The sequence below is a fragment of the Chiloscyllium punctatum genome, chromosome 1 (genome assembly GCF_047496795.1).
Source record: "Chiloscyllium punctatum isolate Juve2018m chromosome 1, sChiPun1.3, whole genome shotgun sequence".
NCBI classification, from domain to species: domain Eukaryota; kingdom Metazoa; phylum Chordata; class Chondrichthyes; order Orectolobiformes; family Hemiscylliidae; genus Chiloscyllium; species Chiloscyllium punctatum.
In genome coordinates, this window is record NC_092739.1 from 156,370,992 (window position 1) to 156,380,327 (window position 9,336).

The following is a 9,336-nucleotide window of genomic DNA, read 5'->3' on the forward strand; positions in this document are numbered from 1 at the left end:
TTTTTTTGAATGTTACTCGACAGGAACAGGTGCACATCTGGGAGCAATAAAATAACAGCCATTTTGTACAGAAGGGCTGAATTTACTTTGTGGTATCTAATTTCTCAGCAGCAACTGCTGCATAGTTGCTGTCTCAATACAGATAGCTTGCCAATGATGAACTTCCTATCATCACATGACAAATTGTCCACAGCCAATTAAATCCATTTGAAGTGTAGTTACTGTTGAAATGTATACAAATTGGCTGCCTCATTTCCTACAAGATCCCACAAGTAGTAATTATAAATGATCATCTCATCCATTTTAGCATTGTTTTTAAACCAGTTATTTTGATATTCTAAGCTGTTACAGAACAGCTTGTAGCCTAGTGTGAAATAATGGTAACTTGAGAACTGAAGTTAACCAGTTAATTGGCAAAGTTCTTGTTAATGCCACTCGTGGACATGTTTATCACTGTTCAGCAACATTCTATATGTTAGAAATTTTTTTTGAGCTTCTCTGATAATTGAATAAATAAGAGGGAGGGAGGCAATGACCTCGTGATTTTATTGCTAGACCATTGATCTAGAGGCCTAGGTGGTGTTCTGAGGAATCAGATTCAAATTCTACCATGGCAGATTGAATTTGCATTCAACAAAAAAATCTAATGCTGACACATGCAAACATATAGGAAGAAAACAATGCAACAGTTTCCGTAAGACAAGCGGTCACACTCCTCTCAAGTCTAAGGAGTGGAGGTGCCAGTGTTGTACTGGAGTGGACAAGGTCACAAGGTTTATTCAAAATCACAAGCTTTCGGAGCTTTGCTCCTTTGTCAGGTGAAGTCCAAGAATAACTCACCAAAATACTGATTATGCCCAAGGACTAGAATAATAATAAGGTTGAACTTAACTCAGTCAAACAAGTCATAACACAAGAAATAGGAGCAGGTCACTTAGCCACCCCTAAGCCGGTTCCACCGTTCAATAATCATGTTTGACCCTGGAGTTTCAGCTCCACACAACTCGATTGCCTGACAGATCAAAATTCTGCTATAAAGAATAACCAATAATGAAGCATTCACAACAACCCTTTGAGATTAACAATTCCAAACATTCACAGCCCTTCGAGTGAAGACATTTTCCCAGTTCACAATCTGAAAGGATCAACTCCTTATCCTGAGATTGTGCCAGTGCTCTAGATTCCCCAGCCAGTGGAAACAACCTCACAATATAAAGGAAGAAACTCATGACAGAAACAGGTTTCTCACAAGATGAGTTTATCAAACAGTCAACGCTAATTGAGGTACTGCAGCATATTATTTGAAAGTGCACACAAATAGCAATTCATGGCATACTCTATGATAAGATGCATTATAATCCAAAAGTTATTTTTTAGCCAAGTCTATTGTTATATCCTCATTACTTTCTCCTGTCACAACTTTACACAATAACAAAGATGACAGCTGTAACAAAACTAGGTACTTTCTCAATCATCTAAGAACTACACAGCAGCAACTCACTTAGAGTGCTTCGACAGCATCTCCCAAACCTGCAAACGCTACTTCGTATAATGACAATGAAAGCAGATTGAGAGGAACCTGCAAATTCATTGCAATCCTGACCTGGAAGAACATTCCCAATTGCTTTACTGTAGCTGGGCCAGAATCCCAGAACTCCCTCCCTCAAAGCACTTTCACTATGAGGACTGCAGTGATGGCTCACTGCCTCATTCCAAAGAGAAATCAGGCAGAGGCAATAAACATCAGCCTTGGCAGTAAACAATTTGTCCCACAACTAATCAAAAAGATTTCACATAAAGCTGCACTCCATAAGATTTCATACATTTCATATTCAATGTCATCTTTAAAACAAAATGTTCACTGTTTATTCGCAAATGATATTTCACTCGAACCAAATCCATGAACAGTAGCAAAACTTGAAAAGCTCCATGACTGTGAAACGCTATTGATTTTTCCCTCAGGCAACCTCCAAAGGTTGAAGGGTAACTGCAGGGTGGCAGGGCAAGGGTTGCTTTTGAACTACATCAAAAGCTTGTGTACGGCCTAATTAGATTTTGCAAAAAAAAAGTTTCACACCATTGCAGGCACTGTCTGGGCTAACCTCTTGCAGCACGTTTTGCCAAAAAAAGCACATTTTGTAAAAAAAAAGTACATTTTGTTGAACAGAATGTCCTTCTTAATAGGACTGGCCAACATGGGGTTTCCAAAAGAGATACAGCTCAGGAACAGAAAGTCTGGAGCATAGTAACAGGAATATAGCAACAGGCCATTCAGCCCCTGAGCATGCTCTGCCACTCAATATTGGTACATTCGCTCAATACCCTTCCTTAATAAAAAGGAGTGTCTCTCAGACTTAAATTTAACAATTGAATTAGCATCGACCATCATTTGAGGAAGACAGCTACCAACCTCCACCACTTGTTGCGTGTAAACATCTCTCCAGAATGGCTTGGCCCAATTTCTTAGACTACGCTGACTACCCTGTCTTTCTGGGTTAATATCCTGAAAACCTCAATTAGGCCACTCCTTAACCTTCTAAATTCTAGAGAATAAAGGCTCAATTTATGTCATCGTGCCTCATAACATAACCCCCGAAGACCACGTTCAACCTTTGTAGACCTGTGTTGAACTCTCTCCAAGGTCAAACATCCTTCCTAAGGTATGGTGTTCACAATCCTAGGGTTTTGTATAAACGGAGGATAATGTTTGCATCCTTTTTTTAAATAAATTAATTTATGGGATGTGAGCACCACTTATTGGCCAGCATTTATTGCCTGCCCTAGTTGCCCTCGAGAAGATTGCGGTGAACTGCCTTCTTCAACCTCTGCAGTCCATGTGCTGCTGCTTGACCATTAATGCAGAGCGAGGGAATTCAAAGATTTTGACCCAAGACAGCGAAGGAACGGCGATACATTTTCAAGTCTGGATGGGGAATGGTTTGGAGGTGAACCTGCAAGTGATGGTGTTCCCATGTACCTGCTGCCCTTGTCCTTCCAGATGAAAGGGTCCTTGGTTTGGGAGGTACTTCCTTTGGACCTTTGGTGATTTTTTTGCAGTGCATCTTGTAGAAAGTACACACTGCTGCGACTGAGGGGGGATGCAGTGCCAGACAAGAGGGCTGCTTTGTTCTGGATGGTGTCAAGCCTCTTAAGTGTTGTTGGAGCTGCACCCATTCAGGAAAGTGGAGAATCAGGTGTGAGTTACCGGCCACAGTATTCCTGGTCTCTGACGTGCTCTTGGAGCCACTATGTTTGTGTGCCAGGTCCAGTTCAGCTTCTGATCAATGGTAACCCCAAGAATGTTAATTCTTAGGAAATTCAGTGCTGGTAACACCATTGAATGTCAAGGAGTGGTGGCTAGATTGTCTGTTATTGAAGATGGTCATTGCCCAGCATTTCTGTGTCACGAATGTTACTTGCCACCTGTCAGCCCAAGTCTGGATGTTGTCCAGATCTTGTTGCATTTGAACATGGACTGGTTCAATACCGGAGGAACGGAGAATGGTGCTGAACATTGTTTGTTGATGATTACACATTCCCACTTCTGACTTTACAATGGAGGCAAAGTCACTGATAAAACATTCGAAGACGTTGCACCAAGAACACTATCCTGAGGAACTCCCACAGAGATGTCCTCGAGCTGAGATGATTGACCAACAACTACAACCATCCTACAACATGCCAGGTATAACTCCAACCAGTGGAGAGGTTGCCCTGATACTCATCGATTCCAATTTTGCTTTGATGTCACGCTGATCAAATGCGGTCTTGATGTCAAGGCTGTCACTCTCACCTCACTTATACTCCTGTCCTTCGGTTATGAAGACCAGTAGTGCATTAGACTTTAATATTTCCTGCACATGATCATAGCAATTTGAAGAGATCTGCCTTGAATCCTTAAGCCTCATTTGTATTTAACTTTGTGCCTTCTAAAAAAAAATACATGAATATGTATTTCAATGTAATGGGAGTGCTTACCCATTATTCCAACTCGCTTTTTCCTGCCATTTGGCCAATTTCCTATCTGTGCCGGTAATTTGCCTTCAATGTAAAAACTAAAAACTGTCACACTTTCATATTAAAATCCATCTGCCACAGCTTTGTCCATTCACCTAATCTATCAATCTCCTGTTGTATTTTACACTGTCATCAACACTATCTACAATGTTACCCAATTTTACGTTGAGTCATAGAAACGTACTGCACGGAAACAGACTCTTCGGTCCAACTCGCCCATGCCGACCAGATATCCCAACCCAATCTAGTCCCACCTGACAGCACCCGGCATATATCCCTCCAAACCCTTCCTATTCATATACCCATCCAAACGCCTCCTAATTGTTACAATTGTACCAGCCTCCATCACTTCATGTGTCAGCTCATTCCATACACATACCACCCTCTGTGAAAAAGTTGCTCCATAGGTCTCTTTTATATCTTTTCCCTCTCACCCTAAACCTATGCCCTCTAGTTCTGGACTTCCCCATGCCAGGGAAAAGACTGTCTATTTATCCTATCCATGCCCCTCAATTTTGTAAACCTCTAAGATCACTCCTCAGCCTCCGACGCTCCAGGCAAAATAGCCCCAGCCTGTTCAGCCTCTCCCTATAGCTCAAGTCCAGGGTTGGCCCTGGCAACATCCTTGTAAATCTTTTCTGAACCCTTTCAAGTTTCACAACATCTTTCCAATAGGAAGGAGACCAGAATTGCACACAATACGCCAACAGTAGCCTAACCAATTACCTGTACAGTCGCAACATGACCTCCCAACTCCTGTACTCAATAATAGTAAATTTGGATATTTCACTTAATATACTAATTATCCAATTAGTGAATGAATAACAGAAGCCCCAACACAGATCCCTACAGGATCCTTACTAATCATGTCCTGCTAATGGGAGTGCTTACCCATTATTCCAACTCGCTTTTTCCTGCCATTTGGCCAATTTCCTATCTGTGCCTGTAATTTGCCTTCAATTCTATGAGCTTCCACCTTAGCTAACAGTCCTTTGTGTGGAACTTAGTCAAAAGCCTTCTGGAAGTCCATTTTTAAAAATCCAATTGCCTTAACTATATCCACTACCTTTGTCACCACTTCAAAACCTGAGACTTGTCAGGCATGACCTACTCTTCAGGAATCCATGCTGGCTCTCTCTGATTAACTGAGTTTTTTAAAGCAATTGACCGACCACTGCAACCTAAAGATTTTCAAATAACTTTTAAAAGAAGATTGCATATCTACTCAGTCAGTGACATTTTCTAATCAACCCGTTCTTTAACAGAGATGTTCTTTAACACCTCTGGAGTAGACAAGACTCAAACCTGATTACCCTGGCTCAATGGCAGCTTGCCACAAGAACTCTTAAGTTCACCATGACCAAGAGGTCTCTGAGTTCAGAGCATCTGCCTTTCTCCAAATCACCCAACTACAATGCTAAATCTACATGCTTTATGGCCAAGACAGATTGATACTTTGAAAGTTTCCCGAAAAAGCCAGAGGAGTCGAGTCAAAATAAAGGCTGACATTCCAAAGTAGAGCTGAAGTGTAGCTTATAGGATAACCTGTTAAACCCGACCTTAGGTAACATGAAAAGCCCCACCGCCCTAGTTCAAATGGGAGGCAGAGCAATTCTCCTGGCCCTCAGGATAACAGTTCACCCACACAAAACTTCATAAATGGCAGGTGCTTTAGTGTTTGTTAATTGCATGACCAAGGATATGCAAGTCCTGGGACTCCCCCACCACCAAACTCTAGCCACCTGATGTCTGGAGGAAGAACCACTCATCTTCTGCCTTAGGACCCTACAACCACACGGGATCAAGGTGGCTTTCCCAGTTTCCACATTTCCCCTCCCTCCAGCTCACCCTAGATTCAAGCCATCAACTCAGCTCCACCCTCTTGAACTGTCCCACCTATCCGCTCCACCCTATCACCACCACCTTCCTATTGCATTCCCAGTTACCTCCCCACCCCACCCCTCTCCCATTTATCTCTTAGCCCCCTTGGGCCACCCCCTCATTCCTGATTGAGAGCTGATGCCCGAAACATCAACGTTCCTGTTCCTCGGATGCTGCCTGACCTGCTGTGCTTTCCCAGCGCCGCACTCTTCACCTCTGATCGCCAGCATCTGCAGCCCTCGCTTTCTTCTAATTGCAAGACCTTGCTGTGCAGATCAATCAGTCCATGTTTCCTACAGGACATCAGCACCAGCAGGGGTCTTTGGTCAGCCCGGAGGACAAAGTCCCCTCGATGGGCAAGTTGCGAATCAGCAGAACCCTCAAACCCGGGGAGCCTCTGGGCACACACAAAACTGAGGTTTCTTTTGAGGGGCGGTAGGGTACAGCAGTGGCCCGCCAGCGAAGCGCTTTGGCAAGAGGCAGCAGCCGACTGGGTAGTTTGCAGCCTTCCCCCGGCAGGTCGGCTCCTGACCTTGGGGAACGCGGGGCAGGACCGACTCGACCCCAGCCTCACCCTTCTATGTGTAAGAGCACCCCACCATCTCTCCGACACAACACAGACAGAACCTAGATGAAAGATAAATCAAATATCACACCTGAGGGGGGGGGGAAGAAGGGGAAGGAATGAGAAAAGACAATGAAAGGACAGTGCGAAAACGAACACTCACTCAATTGGTACAGATATTGAGAATGCAACTTATAACAAAATGTTGTTAAAAGGGAAAAATAAAAGCTGGCAGTTCTGGGCTGCCAGGAAACAGACTCACCTTCTCCTGCCTTTAGGGAGGGGAAACTCCAAGGACAATGTTCACCACAAACCCTCACACAGCCCTTCCCCTCTCCCTACACTATTTATCTTCTCTCTCTTCTTTTTTTTTGGGGGGTGGGGGAAAGCAATATGCAAATTAATTCTTAAATAGTTTGTCTGACTTGTAAATGATGATTAAAAGGAGTCCAGCCCCAAAACACCCTCCAGCCCCCTGTTCCTCACTCGTACTTTACTTTTTTTAAAAATAAAAACACCCGACAATTACATTATAATTATAATTATCATCATTAGTAATAACTTTAATGATTATTTCCTGCCCAGGATTTATATATCATTTCCCCCTAACGCCTGCTCCTCTCCCTCTCCCTCTCCCTCTCCCTCTCCCTCTCCGTCCGGGGATTTTATTCCCAGGTTTAATTTGATGGTTTTTTTTATTTAAATCCCTCTGTCGGTTATTTTCTGACGGGGCCCCGGATCAGACGCTGCCCCCGAATCCAGGAGAACAGGCAGCGGCGCCATGTTGGTGTTAAAGGGGCAAGGAGGGGGGGGGGCGGGGCCTGGCTGAGCCGACAGGAAATCAGGTTAAAGGGGAGGGTACACCTCTGTGTATCTGTGTGTGTACAGGAAATCAGGTTAAAGGGGAGGGTACACCTGCAGCATGTGTCTGTATATCTGTGTGTGTACAGGAAATCAGGTTAAAGGGGAGGGTACACCTCTGTATATCTGTGTGTGTGCAGGAAATCAGATTAAAGGGGAGGGTACACCTCTGTATATCTGTGTGTGTACAGGAAATCAGATTAAAGGGGAGGGTACACCTCTGTATATCTGTGCGTGTACAGGAAATCAGGTTAAAGGGGAGGGTACACCTGCAGCTTGTGTCTGTATATCTGTGTGTGTACAGGAAATCAGGTTAAAGGGGAGGGTACACCTCTGTATATCTGTGTGTACAGGAAATCAGATTAAAGGGGAGGGTACACCTCTGTATAGCTGTGTGTGTACAGGAAATCAGATTAAAGGGGAGGGTACACCTCTGTATCTCTGTGTGTGTGCAGGAAATCAGATTAAAGGGGAGGGTACACCTCTGTATATCTGTGTGTGTGTGCAGGAAATCAGGTTAAAGGGGAGGGTAGACCACTGTATCTATGTGTGTGTACAGGAAACATGTTCAAGGAGAGGGTAGACCACTGTACATCTCTGTGTGTACAGGAAATCAGTATAAAGGGAGGGAACACCTCTGTATATCTGTGTGTGTACAGAAAATCAAATTAAAGGAGCGGGCATACCACTGTATATCTGTGTTTTGAATTGAATTTATTGTCATGTGTACCAAGGCACAGTGAAAACGTTTGTCTTGCACTCAATACAGGCAGATCACAGAGTTACATAAGGGAAGGGTATACCTCTTCATATATGTGTGTGCACAGGAAGCCAGGTTAAAGGGGAAGGTACACCTCTGTGTATCTGTGTGTCATAGAGTCATAGAGATGTACAGCATAGAAACAGACCCTTCGGTCCAACCCATCCATGCCGACCAGATATCCCAACCCAATCTAGTCCCACCTGCCAGCACCCAGCCCATATCCCTCCAAATCTTTCCTATTCATACAGCCATCCAAATGCCTTTTAAATGTTGCAATTGTACCAGCCTCCACCACATCCTCTGCAAGCTCATTCCATACACGTACCAACCTTTGCATGAAAAGGTTGCCCCTTAGGTCTCTTTTTTATCTTTCCCCACTCACCCTAAACCTATGCCCTCTAGTTCTGGACTCCCCGACCCCAGGGAAAAGACTTTGTCTATTTATCCTATCCATGCCTCTCATAATTTTGTAAACCACTACAAGGTCACCCCTTAGCCTCTGACGCTCCAGGGAAAACAGCCCCAGCCTGTTCAGCCTCTCCCTGTAACTGAGCTCCTCCAACCCTGGCAACATCCTTGTAAATTTTTTCTGAACCCTTTCAAGTTTCACAACATCTTTCTGTTAGGAGGGAGACCAGAATTGCACGCAATATTCCAACAGTGGCCTAACCAATGTCCTGTACAGCCGCAATATGACCTCCCAACTCCTGTACTCAATCCTCTGACCAATAAAGGAAAGCATACCAAACACCTTCTTCACTATCCTATCTACTTGCAACTCCACTTTCAAGGAATTATGAACCTGCACTCCAAGGTCTCTTTGTTCAGCAACACTCCCTTGGACCTTACCATTAAGTGTATAGGTCCTGCTAAGATTTGCTTTCCCAAAATGCAGCACCTCGCATTTATCTGAATTAAACTCCATCTGCCACTTCTCAGCCCATTGGCCCATCTGGTCCAGATCCTGTTGTAATCTGAGGTAACCCTCTTCGCTGTCCACTACACCTCCAATTTTGGTGTCATCTGCAAACTTGCTAATTGTACCTCTTACGTGCACATCCAAATCATTTATGTAAATGACAAAAAGTAGAGGGCCCAGCACCGATCCTTGTGACAGTCCACTGGTCACAGGCCTCCAGTCTGAAAAACAACCCTCCAACACGACCCTCTGTCTTCTACCTTTGAGCCAGTTCAGTATCCAAATGGCTACTTCTCTCTGTATTCCATGAGATCTAACCTTGCTAATCAG

The 9,336-nt window shown here is 44.0% G+C and overlaps 1 protein-coding gene across 4 annotated transcripts in view; it reads right to left on the bottom strand.

The window, feature by feature from the left end:
- LOC140481329 (putative pre-mRNA-splicing factor ATP-dependent RNA helicase DHX32) overlaps positions 1-7,256 on the bottom strand; it is a 129,399-nt gene extending 122,143 nt beyond the window's left edge. For all 4 annotated transcript variants that reach the window (XM_072577358.1, XM_072577329.1, XM_072577337.1 and 1 more), the window contains exon 1: positions 6,726-7,256. The gene's annotated coding sequence lies outside the window, so the exon portion shown is untranslated. The remainder of the gene's footprint in view (positions 1-6,725) is intronic.
- Between the last annotated feature and the right edge of the window lie 2,080 nt (positions 7,257-9,336).